We start from the raw sequence: 17,473 nt of genomic DNA, 5'->3' as shown, positions 1-17,473 counted from the left end.
GGATTCACTTACTCTTACGCGCCTGCTTGGTCAAACTAGCCAGTAAATCTACAGTAGAAGCAAGAAATGTTGGGAATAAGTCCACAGGGTTGTAGCTCTGATGTTCATGAGCTCATCTCTGGAGAAAGAGCCTCAAGATCTGCGTCAAGAGACAGAATTAAAACATAAAACATGACGAAGAAGAGCGCACCAAACCAGGCATGATAAAAACTAATTTTGGTTATTCTTTACTCCAAAGAGTAAACCAGCACAGCTCAGAGGTTCCCAGTAGTGAGTTTGTCCAACAAAACCTGGAGGAGAATGTGAATGACTGTCAGCACAACAGTAAGTGTACATACGCAAACACTGGGCTGTGGGCTACGTATTATTTAAATATTTGGTCATTTATATTATATTTACGTTATTATAACTGATTTACTGATGTTATTAGTACTACTACTAACTTGTTGTTTATTCATTCAGTTATTACTGCTGCAGTTTGTCAGGCTGAACTTAAATCTCAGCTGAAGCAGAAGTTCCAGTGTGTGTTTGAAGGCATCACTAAAACAGGAGACCCAACTCCTCTGAACCAGATTTACACAGAGCTCTACATCACAGAGGGAGAGACTGGAGAGGTCAACGATGAACATGAGGTCAGACAGATTGAAACAGCCTCTAGGAACCGAGACAGAGCAGAAAGAACCATCAGACAAGAAGGCATTATTAAAGGCTCAGCTGGAAGACATGGAGCCATCAGAACAGTGATGACAAAGGGAGTGGCTGGCATTGGGAAAACAGTCCTAACACAGAAGTTCACTCTGGACTGGGCTGAAGACAAAGCCAACCAGGAAATACAGTTCATATTTCCATTCACCTTCAGAGAGCTGAATGTGCTGAAAGAGGAAAAGTTCAGCTTGGTGGAACTTGTTCATCACTTCTTCACTGAAACCAAAGCAGCAGGAACCTGCAGCATTGACCAGTTCCAGGTTGTTTTCATCTTGGACGGTCTGGATGAGTGTCGACTTCCTCTGGACTTCAACAAGATTAAAACCCTGACTGATGTCACAGAGTCCACCTCAGTGGATGTGCTGCTGACAAACCTGATCAGGGGGAACCTGCTGCCCTCTGCTCGCCTCTGGATCACCACACGACCTGCAGCAGCCAATCAGATCCCTCCTGGCTGTGTTGACCTGGTGACAGAGGTCAGAGGGTTCACTGACCCACAGAAGGACGAGTACTTCAGGAAGAGGTTCACAGATGAGCAGCAGGCCACAACAATCATCTCCCACATCAAGACGTCACGAAGCCTCCACATCATGTGCCACATCCCAGTCTTCTGCTGGATCACTGCTACGGTTCTGGAGCATGTGCTGAAAAGCAGAGAGGGAGGAGAGCTGCCCAAGACCCTGACGGAGATGTACATCCACTTCCTGGTGGTTCAGACCAAAGTGAAGAACATCCAGTATGATGGAGGAGCTGAGACAGATCCACTCTGGAGTCCAGAGAACAGGAAGATGATTGAGTCTCTGGGAAAACTTGCTTTTGAGCAGCTGCAGAAAGGAAACGTGATCTTCAATGAGTCAGACCTGACAGAGTGTGGCATCGATATCACAGCAGCCTCAGTTTACTCAGGAGTGTTCACACAGATCTTTAAAGAGGAGAGAGGACTGTATCAGGACAAGGTGTTCTGCTTCATCCATCTGAGTGTTCAGGAGTTTCTGGCTGCTCTTCATGTCTATCTGACCTTCATCAACTCTGGAGTCAATCTGCTGTCACAACAACAATCAACATCCTGGTGGTTTAAATTGTTTGGAAACCAATCGACACAGTTGTACCGTGATGCCTTAGACAAGGCTTTACAAAGTCGAAATGGTCACTTGGACCTATTCCTTCGTTTTCTCCTGGGACTTTCATTGGAGACTAATCAGACTCTCCTATGTGGCTTACTGAAATTTACAGAAGGTAGCTCCCTGACCAATGAGGAAACACTTCAGTACATCAAGAAGAAGATCTCAGAGTTTCCATCTGTAGAGAAAAGCATCAACCTGTTCCACTGTCTGAACGAACTGAATGATTGTTCTCTAGTGGAGGAGATCCAACAGTACCTGAGATCAGGAAGTCTCTACAGATATCAACTGTCTTCGTTTCAGTGGTCAGCGCTGGTCTTCACTTTTCTGTCATCAGGACAAGATCTGGACGTGTTTGATCTAAAGAAATATACTTTTTTAGAGGACGATCTCCTACTAAAGCTGCTGCCTGTGGTTAAGGCTTCAAAGAAAGCTCTGTATGTATATGATTGTTTGATGTGTTGTTCATACAACAATATTTGTCTATTTACACAGGAGAGAAAAATAAGTTTTTACATTTGTTTTCTGTTTAGACTAAGCGGCTGTAACCTGTCAGAGAGAAGCTGTAAAGCTCTGTCCTCAGTTCTCAGCTCTCAGTCCTCTAGTCTGATTGAACTGGACCTGAGTAACAACGACCTGCAGGATTCAGGAGTGAAGCTACTGTGTGATGGACTGGAGAGTCCTCACTGTCAACTGGAGACTCTGAGGTCAGATTAAATTACTTTTATATATTTCAAATGTCAAAAAATGCTTTGTAATATGTATAATTAGATTTATTTATAACTTGGTTGGAGTTTGATTCAAATGCCATGACAATTTCATAAAAAAACATGTGTTTTCTTATTCATCACTGTCTTTCAGACTGAGTTTGTGTAACCTGTCAGACAGAAGCTGTGAAGTTCTGTCCTCAGTTCTCAGCTCTCAGTCCTCTAGTCGGAGAGAACTGGACCTGAGTAACAATGACCTGCAGGATTCAGGAGTGAAGCTACTGTGTGATGGACTGAAGAGTCCTCATTGTAAACTGGAGATTCTCAGGTCAGGCTTTCTAAAGAGTTTATGATGGAAAGAAGTGTCAATTGTAAATAATGAAAAACAGTATGTAAAAAGTAGTTATGTAAATTCGCTATAGCTATGATAATCATATCTTTCTTTCAAAACTTACATTTTTTTTTCTTGTCCTTACACCTGCTGTAATGTAAATTTATTTATTAAATGATGATATATACAAACACCGTCACCTCTTATTGGCGTTGTTGTGTGTCTGCAGGCTGTCAGGTTGTCTGATCACAGAGGAAGGCTGTGCTTCTCTGGCCTCAGCTCTGAGCTCCAACCCCTCCCATCTGAGAGAACTGGACCTGAGCTACAATCATCCAGGAGACTCAGGAGAGAAGCTGTTGTTTGCTGGACTGAAGGATCCACACTGGAGACTGGACACTCTCTGGTATGGAGAGAACACTAGTAACAACAAACAGTATAAGACTAACACAGGCAGCTAGTTACACTCCTTAAGTCTAGGGCAGTTGTCGGCAACTCTGGAGTCGCATGTGGCTCGTTCATCTTTATACTGTGGCTCCTGGTGGCTTGGGAAAAATAAATTAAAATTTATTTTAAATAAAATTTTTTGTCAGGTAGCCTGGTCAAAACAGACTGGGAATGTCTAGGACATTTTATCATAATACTAAACCAATGTGTGTATTAGAGCCATGTAATGTCCATGTCTGCATGTCTCTGACCTCCTCCTGCTTTCAGGGTGGAGCCTGGTGGAGCCCAATGGTTAAGACCAGGTCTGAGGAAGTGTAAGTGTGTTTTTAATGAGATCAGCAACATTCAACCATCTTTAAACTGTCATGAGTCATCATCAAACTGATGATAGATAAATAACTGCAGCTGGATTGTGTCTTGTTCTCTCCATCAGATTTCTGTCAACTCACAATCGACACAAACACAGTGAACAGAAAACTACAACTGTCTGACAACAACAGGAAGGTGACACATGTGAATCAGGATCAGTCATATCGTGATCATCCAGACTGATTTGACTACTGGCATCAGCTGCTGTGTAGTGATGGTCTGACTGGTCGCTGTTACTGGGAGGTTGAATGGAGAGGATGGGTTGATGTATCATTGTGTTACAGAGGAATCACAAAAAAAGGAAACACTAAAGACTGTTTGTTTGGAAACAATGATCAGTCCTGGAAGTCTGAGCTGCTCTAATGGTCATTACTCTGTCTGTCACAATAACAGGGAAACATCCATCTTCTCTCCTGTGTCTCACAGAGTATCAGTGTATGTGGACTGTCCTGCTGGTTCTCTCTCCTTCTACAGTGTCTCCTCTGATGAACTAATCCACCTTCACACCTTCAACACCACATTTACTGAACCTCTTTATCCTGGGTTTGCAGTCTGGGAGTCTGGCGCTTCTGTATCTCTGTAAAAATAGTGTTGAGAGTGTTGTTTTGTCAGATAAAGGATTTAATTGATCGTTCAACCCATATCTAAATATGTTCATGTCTGTCCTGTGTTTAGATTCATCTACTGTAAGTGTAATCAGTAATAACATAGGATCAAGTTATTAAGTATTTAAGTTTCATTTGTGTTTACCTATATTTTGTTTGAAAGTGAAGCTTTTATTTTAAAGACGCTTTAAGGAGCTCAGAGGTAGAAAACAAAACTTAATGAGAAGGGAAGATGTACGCATTGATATTAGAGTTAAGAATTACTCTGACCATTTAACTTCATAATATATCAGTTTTGAAGGAAAGTGGTTGCGATTGAAGTAGATTATTCCCTCTACCGGCATGCAGCCAACGAGGTTTGTTTTTGTTTTGTTTGTATTTTACTTCGGTAAAATGTTTGTGTTGTAAATGCTGTGTATGATATTATATTCTAGGCATTACGTTTAAGATAATATCTGTTTTGTGTTTGTGTTAGTTTTCACGGTGATGGTGATGGAATTGAAGTCTACAATAAACATCAGTGAGGACGCCGCTGGTGTCTGTTTGCCTGGAGGGAATCATAGTGAAAACTCGAACTGCTCTCCGTCGACGCGAGTGAAAACTTTTATTTCTTTTTGACGGTGGATCACGGTTAAGCAACGTCGCATGTCTACGCTTCCCGCATGCCAAAGACGACATGAGTCATACCCACACACGCAGTGTGTAAGACCATGCCCAGCCCAGGCTTTAAAGAGCCAATGAGAGCTTGGACGCTGATGAGTGGTCTCAGAAGTTAAGCTTGCAATTAAGTGCAACCTACTGTAAGGTACTGGGGATAATATTAAGTGTAGCATGTGTTGTGAGTGTGTTGGTTTATTTGCTAAGGTTATTATCAAGGTTGACATATTTAAAGGCTTAAGTAAGTGTTTAACAAGTGTGTTTAAGGTTGGTTCATGATAAGTGAATGTTATTAGTCATTTAAGAGTAAGTTTCAGTCTGCATAAACGTTAAAGAGAGTTACAGGTTAACATAGGAGTTTAATTTACTTTACATTGTGTGTTAATACATGTTAAGCTAATAAGTGAAGCCATAGCTCAGTGTAGGAAAATGTTGCGAGTCAGCTGCCATGCCGCCAGAGGGCACTCTGGTTCACGTTGCATTAATGCCCTCTTGGCTGATTCTTAGTTTCATTTCCTGTGGTGTCATGTCCTGTTATTAGTTTGATTAGTGTCACCTGTTTAGTGAGTATTTAAGTTTCCAGTTTGGGTTCAGTCTTGGTTGATTCGTTATTGGTGTTACACTGAGGTTGCCGTTAGAAGTCGTTTCTGTTTTGTGATCCAGTCCAAGGTGGTCAAGGTTTGTCTTGTCTCTATGTTGTCCTTGTTTTTGTTGCATGTTTTAGTGAGAAGTGATTACTTAGTGCTCCTGCATGGCAGTGATTTTGAGTTACTTATCACTTCTTGTCCCTGTGGCTTTTGTTTGGGTTTTGTTGTTGCATTACACATTACGCATACAGTTATACATAGCACGTCGCATAAATGTTACTGTTTGCAGGCGTCCTGTGCCTGTTTGAGCTGTCCTGTTATTTGTTATTAGTTGGGGGTTGTAAGTCATCAAGTCACTTTTTATGTTTAGCTTATTGGGCCTCTAGCAATCGTGTATGTCTTTTTCCCTGTATTGTCGTGTATTTCAGTTAGTTATTATGTTATGGTACATGTTTATGTATTGTCGTTTAATTAAATCCCATTGTTGTTGCATAGCTTGTGTGTGGGCCGTTGGGTCTGTTTGGGTCTTCCGTCCAGTTTGTAGGCCATTGTAGTCTGTTTTCCTGCTCATAGTGTGTTTTAGGATACTGTTCAGGTCCAGTTCGACCCACTTGTAACAGACAAGTGTCACCTCCAAAGAAGAATATGAAGCAAGTGGTGCTGAAGACCAACAAGAGCAGTCACTAAGACAGAGTCAAAAAGCAAGAACTCTAACAGAGAAGGCTAGAGAGTTGCAAGCGGACAGGATTAGAGCTCTTAACAAAGGTTCACCTACCTTTTATATTTATGCAAAATGAACACAAGTTAAGTCAGGGTCTGTCATGTATATCCTGAAAGGTGCCTCAGATCATTCAAGCAGGTCTTCAATAAAACAAGAAGCTGTGGCTGATGCTGCTGCAAGCCAGGCTTCTAGAAGTATTAGAAGAGCAAGAAAGAGAGCAACTGGAAATACAGCACATAAAGGCAGAAGTCAAAAGGAAGATAGCTGAGCAAGAAGCAGCAGACATAAAGCGTTGCTTGAAATGAAAAGAAGGAATTAGAATTAAATCACAGATCAAGAACATTCAGCGCTGCAAAATACTTTAGAGGAAAAAAAGAGAAGAATCGGGAACGAACTGGAGCATTTGCTGCTCGCTACAGAACCTGCGCAGCTCCGCAGTCAAATGAACAGATGAACGATCCATATGAACAAGTCCCAAAAGAAGTGTAGTACTTGGTGCCTGTCACAGAGCCTGAGCTGTGAACGATGAACGAGAACAATGACCTAAGCCGTGATGGCTATGGGGTGTCGAAGGTAAATTTGGTTAAATGTACAAAAGTCTAAATGGTAAATGTTCGCCGAGTGTAAGACGGAATATTCATGATCGTGCAAGTAGACTTCACGCCTACCCTCAAACAGCGCTTGTAAGGTTGATCTCAGATCAGAGATGCAAACTCAAACACCTCAAACAGCGCGTGCAAACCCCGCCCACATCTGACATGGAAACCTTTTTAGCGTGGATGTAACTTCGGCTAGCTAGTATAGTTAGCCAACTAATTCTCCACCGGCGCCACAAAAATATTCTATTCAAACCTACTTAACTCCCCATTAATGGTGTTTACGACGGAACAGCAGTTTGAAGTGGACCCTCAGCCCGCACACCTGCCGTTACAGCCCGTTCAATCTCCGCTAAAGGGAGGGAGTCGGAGCTGGCAGCCATGATGGCTTCAACTTCCGGTTTCTCTCCAGTATTGTCGTCCACCCATCCAGAGTCAGATGTGAGCGGAGCTATGTGTACTTTTTGACGCGTTTGAGTTTTACACTCCGCAATCATTTAACATTTACATTTAACATTTACAGGTAACATTTACATTTAGACTTTTGCACATTTAATTGAATGTGAGAAAACATGTGTCATTTAGTTAAATGTGAGAAAAGTAGTTATACTGTAGGTGCTCCTTTTACATTTGGCACCCCATAGATGGCTGCTAGTGAACAAATGAAAGGTAAATGTATTTTGACAATTAGTGAGACTTTTAAAGCAAAAAGTAACAATAAGTTCCATAAAATATTTACATTGTGCATTTATTTTGTACTAACATGACATTAAAATTATTATTGTTTTATTAACAGATTTAATAAGCATCCAGTACATCTTCTTAATGTGTGGTGATTTATTATAAAAAAAGGAAAATAAAAATAATGGGGAAAGCAAATCAAAAACATCTGGGTCTGGTGGGGAGTCAGATAGGATGGAGCCAGAGGCCGGGTGTAAAAGACAAACATATATCATGAACTATTAGTCAGTCAAATGGAACATCAGATGTTTAGACTTGATGTACAACAGGGCACAAGGGATTAGTTGTTTGTGTAAGAATGTTCAGTTTAGTATTGCACCTAACCAGCACATGACGACTGTCTTGGATAAGAATAAGCACAAAGGCACAATTTTTCCATTACAGCGACAATGGAGGAAATCTCCACCATTGAGTGAGTGATACAAAATGTGTATAAAAACCTTAGGTTTGGGCTGGTTGGGCAGAAGACATCATGGCTGGGGTACACGGTCAGTCTGGACATAAATGAGGAACAAAGCGAAGGAGTACCAAGGGAAAGTGCGACAAGGACACCTGCCCTGGGCAGCAGAGCACCTTCATTCAGGCAGGATGAAGCATCACAGAGAAAATCAACATTGACTGTATTTAGATTTTGCGATTTTAATTTTAAGATTTTAATCATTTTTTGTTAGCTTGTGCTTTTGGCTAAATAAAGAACATACTTTGCAGTTAAAGTAACAGCTTCTTCTTCTTAATTGTATTACAATAAGGGTTCCTTTTAATAGGCTTGTAGCCTTTACTTGTTGATGTAAAAAGTACCAGATTGTGTGTGACTAAGCCAGGCTGCATGATGAAGACTCTTGTCGGTTTTGTCCAGACCCATAAATCAACACATCCTGTGTGGTAAAAGTATACTTACCGCTAATGAAAACCAAAAACAGAGAAGAACTATCATGTCGCTGACTGGTGACACTAAATGTAATTTAAAGGCCAGCTACCTCATAGCCAGACGTGTGACACAGAGTAAGAAAGCATTCACTGTAGCAGAGGAATTGGTTTTGCCTGCCACTGTGGACATGTGTTTTGAGATGATCAGGGAGGCTGCTGCTAAGAAGGTGAAGACCATCCCACTCTCAAATGACACTGTGGCTTCAGACGTACAAGATCAGCCTCTGGAGAGAATAAGAAAGAGCCAGTATTTCTCTTTGCAGCTAGATGAGTCGACTGATGTCACAAATGCCCTGCTGCTAGTTTTTGTTCATTATCGTTGGGACAGCAGTTTGCAAGAAGATATGCTGTTTTGTGGAGAGCTTCCAACTCGAGCTACAGCTGAGGAGTGTTTCTGCTGCTAGTTAACTACTTCATGTAGAATGGTAGAACTGTGTTGGAGTGTGCAGCGATGGTGCAGCATCAATGAGTGGCAGACATTGCGGACCAGTACCAGCACCAGAAGCTAAGTGGAACCACTGTTTTCTCCACCTGGAAAGTCTTGCGACAAAAAAAAATGTCACCAGAGTTACACAATGTGATGGAAGTCAGTGTCAAAACCATCAATTGTGTTAAAGATAATGCTGAAAACTCCAGACGTTTTGCTAAACTTTGGCATAGAAGCAGATCGTGTCTAGCTGCTTTATTACAGTGAGGTGAGATGGCTCTCAAGGGGACTGGTCCTCAATTGTTATTGTTTGTTTGTGCTGAGGAATGAGGTTTTCTCTTTTCTCTGAAAAATAAAATCTCCTCTTGCACATTACTATACCAACACCAAGTTTACAGCTACACTCGCCTACCTCTGTGACATTTTTTCACTGCTGAACCAGCTGAACGTCTCACTACAAGGGAGAAAGAGCAACATATTTTTTGTTGTAGACAAAATTCAAGCATTCAAAAGGAAACTTTCTTTGTGGACTAAAAGGACCCACGAAGAGAGACACTTTTATCTGACACTTTAGAAAACTCTCCTTAAGTGAAGATTAGTGATTCAAACCTGTGATCCTATATATAATCACAGCGAGAAACCTACAGTATAATTACAGTTTCTGGAAGTTTCCACTGATATCACTGTAAAGGGGCAGTGGAGAAAACTGGACCTCGGCTCCTTCTGGATTCTTGTTTCAAAGGGGTACCCACGTCTAGCACTGAGGGCTGTAAAACTCCTTCCATTCACAAGTACATACTTGTGTGAGTCAGGATTCTCCATTTTGGCCACAACTAAGACCAAATCTTGCAACAGACTCAGAGCATCACTGGAGGCTACAATAAGAATGAGCCTTTCTCCCCATTCCAGCCAGACTGGATCAGATCATATCTGAGAGACATGCCCAAGTGCCTCATTAAGAGATGGACATATAATGAGAGTTGTGGGATGTTGTGACTATTGTTATTGTTCATTTCATTATTCTTGTTGTGACTATTGTATCATATCGAAACTGAAAATCTAAGGTTGGAAACCGCTGAACTCTGAAATAATGGTTCGGGGCAAACTATGTCTTCACCACCAGACAGCAACACAGCAAAATAAATGACACGTAAATATGGTGCAGAAAGCGTGGACCGGTAGCTGTGGTGAAACTTGAAGCGTGGACCAGTGGCTGCAGCCGAATGTGGAGCAAACTGTGGGGCTGCAGCGGCTGGACGAGGGCGTGGCATGAGCCAGCCCATGGATCCTGACACTGCTCCCATTTCCTCTTTCCTACCTGTCCTCCTCCGTCTCTTCTCTTGGGAGATTCACTTTGTTGAATCAAAGGTAAGTTTGCTTTGTTTGGGCCATTCACTTTGTCTTCAGGAATTTTTTTACTTGTTACATGTTTACTACTTATTTAATTAGATATGTTCCACATACAGTTTATGTTTTTAAGACATCCATTATTATCTAATTGATTTGTTTTTCTTCACCAACGTGCCAGAAATTTTATTTTGTTCTATCATCACATAAAATGTTTTCAAGTATTTTCTTATTGATTTTTTTTTTAATCTGCTCTTTTATGATTCATTGTGTTTGTGGACTTTGACCAGGATTTTGTGTCTCTGCTTGTCATATAAAACCTGTATATTGTTCAGTTTGATGTGTGTCTTTGTTGTTACACATTAACTGAACAGTTTATGTTCTCTGTTCTTGGTTTGTGTGCTCTCTGTTTCTTAGGTCTCTGTATATTTCTTCCTGGTATATTTTTCTGTGGTATTTTTTTTGTAATAGTTTGTTGAAAGTATTTTTTTCTGCATAGCAGTGGTTTATACTATTTTTAGTTTAGTTTTTACTATATTTAGTTTTAGTTACTTTTGTGTTAGAGCTGTCATAGGGTTAAATATGGCGCCCCAGCAAAATGCTGTTGTGTTATTAATTCTTCCACTGCTGCTCAGTTTTCTGTTGCTCTCAGTCATAACACAGTACCGATCCCAGATAATTCCCTGTGCTCTGACTCAGATGTCGAGACACTGTCCAATCACTTTAACTAAATCTATCAAACCATAAAGAAAACTTTATGGTTTGACATAAAGTCAAACCATAAAGATATGAGCCCTGGTTAAATTGTCCTACACGCACGAAGCATCAGGTATGAGTGCAGGAGAGCTGAGTGCAAATGGAAGACAAGCTACAGATGTCATTCCAAATGTTTAGGGACAGCTGGCGTTTTTATCAGAAAACTGTGAAAGCTGCCAGAATTAACTTTTTTTCTAATGTTATTGTTTCAAATGTAACATTTAAACATTTGTCCCTGAATCAATCTTCCTGGAAAAGTCTTCTGAAGTGTTAGACCTTCATGAGCTTTTTATTGATAGGGTTGTGAGCACTAGGGCACTCATTGATTCTTCTTATGATCTTTCTATCGCTGTCATATGCTCTGCTGTTTTTAATCAGTTTGAGCTTGTCACTCGGGGAGATCATTTTTCATATGAAGTGCCCAATGATCCTATTCCACCTCATCTTTTTTCAAGGGGTCTTTCCCACTTTGGCTCCATATGTGCTCAATATTATTATTGACAGCTTTGCAAATGGTGTTGTACCCCTGAGTTTTAGGCGTGCAATGGTGACACTTCTGCTGATGATAGCCAAATTTATGTCTCTTTATTGTCCCTCATTCTACTACTCATTTGATTAAACTATTGCAATACACTTTTTGTTCGGATTAGCCAGAGGAAAGTCTAGAGGTGATTGAACATTTTCAGTAGCTGGAAATTTCCATAATGTGTAATTATTAAAGTTCTATCTTAAACAGTGTGGCTGAGAACAGAAGCTCGTTCTTGAAGCTCGTACCAGATTGGTGGCCTTATGGTCAGTAAATAATTTACAGGGATACTTCACTGCTGAAAAGCAAGTTGTGTTATGAATATTGGACATTTTATTAGCCAAAATGTGCAAAAACGTTTAACATTAATGTATATGTCCAGAGAAAACAGGAATAAGTGGCAGTATTATGCATTGTGGCAGAAAATGGTCATATCCTACAACCAAGAAAGCATTGTGCTCTGACGAATCTCCTGTTATGCAGTGACTGGACCTACCTGATCCAACGACTGGGGGGCGTGTTACTCCTCCGGTGTACAGACAAACGTTCGGACATTGCTTTAAGTTTTTAACAAAAGGTTATATTTTAACAGTTTTTGAATTGCAGACAGTTCTTAGAAAGCGATAGATTCTTAATTTAGCTAAACCGCTCTTCTTTTTTTCATCTGCCGCTGGCAAAACAAGACCGTTGTCCCTTCCAAGAGTCTCTGTGAGGATACACGGCCAGCCTGTACAGCCTACAAAAAGGTAAAATCAATTATTGAATTAGTATTAGAGTTTCTGCCTGTCACTCAAACCTAAGGCTAGCAAATTAAACTCATGCTACTCCCAACAGTCCAAAACACAACAAGCAGCCACTCGCAAATTTACTTAAACTTCACAGCGCAAGCTGAAACAATCAACGGTAGAATATATTACTCACTCAGTGCTCATTCCACCGTTCTGTCCCAGCTGTTTTTTCTGGTTTCTTCTTGGCATCCTGAAGCTAGTGTAAAGTGATCCCCTAACCATATATAGCTCATAGAGTAGATCTTCTGGTCATCGAATAGTGCTATAGGTGTATGCGAGGATAAACAATGGCGGGGAACGCAGTAGTGCCTAACAGGCTGTCACCGCCTCCCGCTCACCCTGGCTTTGCACTTTGCACCATTAAAACGTGCACACGAGGTCCTACTCGGTGTACTGTGCAGACGCAGAATGTATTTGAATGAATTAACATAGAGTATTTATATGGAGGCATGTCACGGAAGGAGCCTGCTACTTAATCATCTGTGCTCAATTCTACGTTGATTGGGATGCAAACAGGTGTAGATTCATACTTAGTAGCGATTGACATTTCTTACGAGCCGTCACCCAGTCGTACCCAGCTGCTTGGGGCCTGCCGAGGGACTGCTAGGAGCTAAGCTAAGAGGCTCCGCACCAGCTAATTGGCCTGTTTTTTAAGGTGCGAAGCCAAGACTCTAAGTCTAACAACCTCGCCTCCAAACCTACAACTAGCGTACACTTATTACAGATACCATTACCATCACTAAAGAAGGCAGATAATTAGCTAAACATAAGACAAACCGAGAACTGAACAGAAGGAGAGAGAGAGAGGGAAGTTATAGCAGAAAAGTAAGCCAGTTGCTACACTAGCAGAGAAAACACTTAATATATATAAAACCTTTTTGTATCCAATAAATTTGTTACAAATTTAAAAAAAGGTTTCAGTCAAAGTGAATCAGAATCAGTGAAATATAACTTATATAACAAATACCAAATGCATAACAAATGTTGCTGTGATTCCATGATTCAGTCATTGAATGTAAACCTTCCTCCATCATCATGCGTTTGCTGGGCTGCAGCTTTATGTCTCCATCTAGTGACTGATAGTTGAAGTAGAGCAGCTGGTGGCAGCTTCTTCTGCTTCCCACTTTCTGAATGCATCCAGCTGAAATTGATATGAAGCAGAGAAGAAGAAACAATCAGTGGAGGAGCAGCTGATATTGTTAAAGGAAGGAGGATTTCTGCTGATGTGCAGATGAATGATTTGTGTTTCCAATCCACATGAAGGTAGAAAGTGTGTGTGAGCTGATGTGGATGTGAATTCAGCAGCATGAATCTCTGTGAGGACAGAGAGGAGGGAACCCTTCACTCTAAAACCAATCTCTGTGGGGACCATGAGACCCAGAACAAAACCCAGAGGTGAGATGAGGATCTGTGACTCTTTTATCAAAGCTCACCTTTAACAACAACTGCATCATCTTTGTTTAAAATATTCTTTGTGTTGTGTTAAAGCCCAGAGCAACAGCAGCAGAGACCAGACTGTGCTGGACCTGAACCAGAACCCAGCTGTGTGTCTTTAAAAAGTGACATGTCAAATCATCATTTCATTGACTTTAAAGACCATCAACCATCTGATGTAGTAAGGTAAATTGTAAAAAAATATTAGTGACAGAAAAAGTCAGAGTTGTAAAAAAATGTATTATTGTAATTATTTGAAGGTGGACTGTTACAAAAACAGGTAGGTAAAGTGTAGTTTCTTCTCAGTCTAACATTCACTGATTTTGTGTTAATGTAACAAACTGTAACGATGAGAACAACTTATCTTCGATGAACGATGGATTATTTCTCCACTCAGTGACATTGTTTACATACATGAGGAATGATGGGAATTAGTGTAGCATTATTGTTGATAGAGACCAAATTTATTGTCCTGTTTTCAGAATCAGAATCAGATAGGCTTTATTGCCATGTCCTGTAGAGTGCACTTTACAGAACTAGGAACTTGTCTTGGTGTTGGCACACCCAGGCAGCCGTCTATGGCACCAATCCCATCTGACAGTGGAAGCAAGATGCAGTAGTGGGGTGTATCTGCATCAGTATAGTAAAGTGTTGTTTATAGAAATATGACAGAGGCCGACCAAGATGCTTACATGCCAGTCCAACGGTTGTCCTTGGGTGTGGTGGAAATTTCCCATAAAGAGGCAGATGAGAGAGTTGTCTTTTGTGAGAATTATTATAAAAATAAAGGAAAATAAAAATAAAGGGGGGGGGACATTTAAAAAGCATGGATGTTGATCGTGCACATCAACAAACCAAAAACCAGCTGGGGAGATCAGTGCACACACCACAAAGGTGTGATGCAAAGAGCCCACGATCCTCAAGTTGCTTCTGCCTTTTAACCCCTTTCTCTGGCTCTGGTGGAATGTCTCTCTGCACCAATGGAATTGTTTGTGCCAGCTTATTTCGCTGTGAGTGAGAATGTTTGCTTTCTCACTTCTGCATCGTCATGTCTTGTTATCCAAAGGAAGGAACACCAAGCTTCCAAGACAAGATGCATTCGCTTTAACAGCCTTGGGTCTGGTGGGGAGTCAGATAGGATGGAGCCAGAGTCCGGGTGTAAAAGACAAACATATATCATAAATTATTAGTCAGTCAAATGGAACATCAGATGTTTAGACTTGATGTACGACAGGGCACAAGAGATTAGTTGTTTGTGTAAGAATGTTCAGTTCAGTATTGCACCTAACCAGCACACAATGACAGTGTTGGATAAGATAAAGCACAGAGGCACAATTTTTTCCATTACAAAGGGAGAAACAATCAGGGAAAGAAGATAGATAGATGCACAGCTGGTGAGCTCAATTGGGTGAGGGAGAAGGGACAGAATAATACACAGCCAATTCTAATAGTATTTTAGTGATTCATGACTAATTTGCTCAGATCAATAGTCCAATCGGTCAGAACTCAGGGCTTCATTGCCTCTTGTGGGTCCAAGGGGTACCTGTGACATCTCCTCAAGCCTGTCAGACAAGGCTGTCACCATAGTAACCAAGTGTTCAGTCTGTCTGCAGATGTTATCCATCTGTGTCTTGTCTTCCTCCGGGCTGAGGTGTTACTGATCAGTCCTTCAATCTGGGTCATCAACCTCTGATGCAATTCCTCCAAACGAGCTGAGATGTTACTTGTCAGTCCATCAATCTGGGCCAACCTCTGGTGTAAATCTGTCAGCCGAGTATCCCTGGACCGCAGGGGCATTTGTAACTCCAAAGTCCAAAATATGAATAGATCCCCTGCATCCTTGATGGACAGTGGCTCCACACACATGGGGCACCAGGAATCCCACACGTCCCGCACGTAGCCGGAGGCAAGAGTCCCCGAGGGGCAGAGTGGTTCTCCCAGAGATTCTTTTCTTTGTGAGAAAATTTAGTCCAATGCAGTGAGTGACCAGTTGATTAACTCCAAGTTTAAAAATAGTTATTCCAGAATAGCAGATCAGGGTGCACAAGAGACAGGACAAGGACACTGCAAGCAAAAGTAGAGTGGGAGCAGAGAGAAAACATGTCTGCACTCCTCAAGAGGCAGAAGTAGAAGTGCAACCAAGCAGAGACTCTTTCACTGAAACTGATGGCTTCACTTGTTGACTTGTTCCTGCTTAAAAGATGAACAAGCAGCACAGCAAAAAACAAGTAACAAACTTCACAGTTTAATAGTCATATATTTATATAATTAATAATTAAGAAGACCAAATATTTCGCAGTTTTAACCCTGCATGTGTGTGAACTTATAGATTTGATAGGTTTCATCTAAAGTTGTGTTGAGGCATGAACTTAAATTGAATATATGTATGAATCTGTGGCAACTACATGTGAGAATAAAAAATGTTTTAGTCAGATGACTATCCAGGTTTTTCCATATGAGCCCCATGTAAAAATCAACCTTTGATCCGAGTTGACTTTCTTTGAGAAATCAGAAAAGCTTTTTATTGGGGTGTAGAGGGGATAGACAGTCCCGGCCCGCAGCCTTCCTGGGGTTCAGCGTTTAAAAAGGTTGTTTACATCGCCTTCTTTGATGGAGATAGGTGTGAGGGGGGTGGGGGACAATGAGGTGTAAAGCGGTGTGGGGGCATCAGGAGGGGCCGTGGGGGGAGGGTTGTTGCTGGATGGCTGGGGGGGAGAGTGTTTGGACTGACCCATTGTCTTTCACTGCAGCAGTAGAAATCTTTCAGGATATTGGCCAGACGCAGGTCATGGGGGGGGCTCTAAACCTGTAGTTTGTGATTGTCCTGAGCCCTTTCCAGACAGAGGCAGAGTCATTGGCTGAGAACTGCTGTTCCATTCTCTTCCCATGATTTAATAGCTGATTTAGCTTTTCTCAACAAGCTTTTCTCACCTTTTCTCATAGAAGGTGATGTAGGACGGCAGTGTCTGTGTTCTCGTCCAAGCTGTTGGTGGCAGACCTGAAAACGTCCCAGTCTGTGCAGTCCAGACACTCCTGAAGTTCCCCCACAGCTTCAATGGTCTACTTCTTACAGGTCCTCACAACCGGCTTGTAGTTTTAATTTCTGCCTGTAGCCTGGAATCAGATGCACCATGATGTGGTCGGACAGACCCAGTGCAGCACGGGGGACGGCACGATAAGCACCGCTTATGGTGGTGTAGCAGTGGTCCAGTTCCTTTCCCTCTCTGGTTGGACCTTTGATGAACCGTTTGTATTGGGGAGGTCAGATGAGAGGTTGGTTTCATTAAAGTCTCCAAGGACTTTGTTCGTTCTACGCTCAGAATCTCCTCAGCCAGCGCTCGCTGGGCAGAGCGCACGTCGGATGTAAACGCCAACGAGGAAGAATGAGGAGAACTCACGTAGGGAGTAAAGGGGCTCCAGTTGATGGTGAAGATCTCGAGGTCCAGGGAAACTAAGTTGAGACACGTCTGAAACATGCTGCACCAGCCGCTGTTAATGTAGAAACATATTCCGCCTCCTCTCGTTTTGCTGGAAAGCTCTGCGCATCTGTCTGCTCAGTGCAGTTGAAACCCCCACAGCTGTAGCGCAGAGTCTGCTACGAGGTCGCACAGCCACCTCTCCGTGAAACACAAAACACAGGATGCAGAAAATCACTCGTGGATTCGCTTACTCTTACGCGCCTGC

At 41.8% G+C, this 17,473-nt stretch overlaps 1 long non-coding RNA gene and 1 pseudogene across 1 annotated transcript; both read left to right on the top strand.

The window, feature by feature from the left end:
• Positions 1 to 4,502, top strand: LOC129603834 (NLR family CARD domain-containing protein 3-like; annotated as a pseudogene).
• Positions 4,503 to 10,286: 5,784 nt separating this feature from the next.
• LOC121202006 (uncharacterized) lies at positions 10,287 to 14,519 on the top strand. Its single transcript, XR_005897304.2, has 4 exons — positions 10,287 to 10,306; positions 12,251 to 12,313; positions 13,619 to 13,750; positions 13,844 to 14,519. It is a non-coding gene; the product is annotated as an uncharacterized LOC121202006 (long non-coding RNA).
• Positions 14,520 to 17,473: the final 2,954 nt, after the last annotated feature.

The sequence above is a fragment of the Betta splendens genome, chromosome 2 (genome assembly GCF_900634795.4).
Source record: "Betta splendens chromosome 2, fBetSpl5.4, whole genome shotgun sequence".
Lineage (NCBI taxonomy): Eukaryota > Metazoa > Chordata > Actinopteri > Anabantiformes > Osphronemidae > Betta > Betta splendens.
This window is presented reverse-complemented; position numbering and strand designations above follow the sequence as displayed.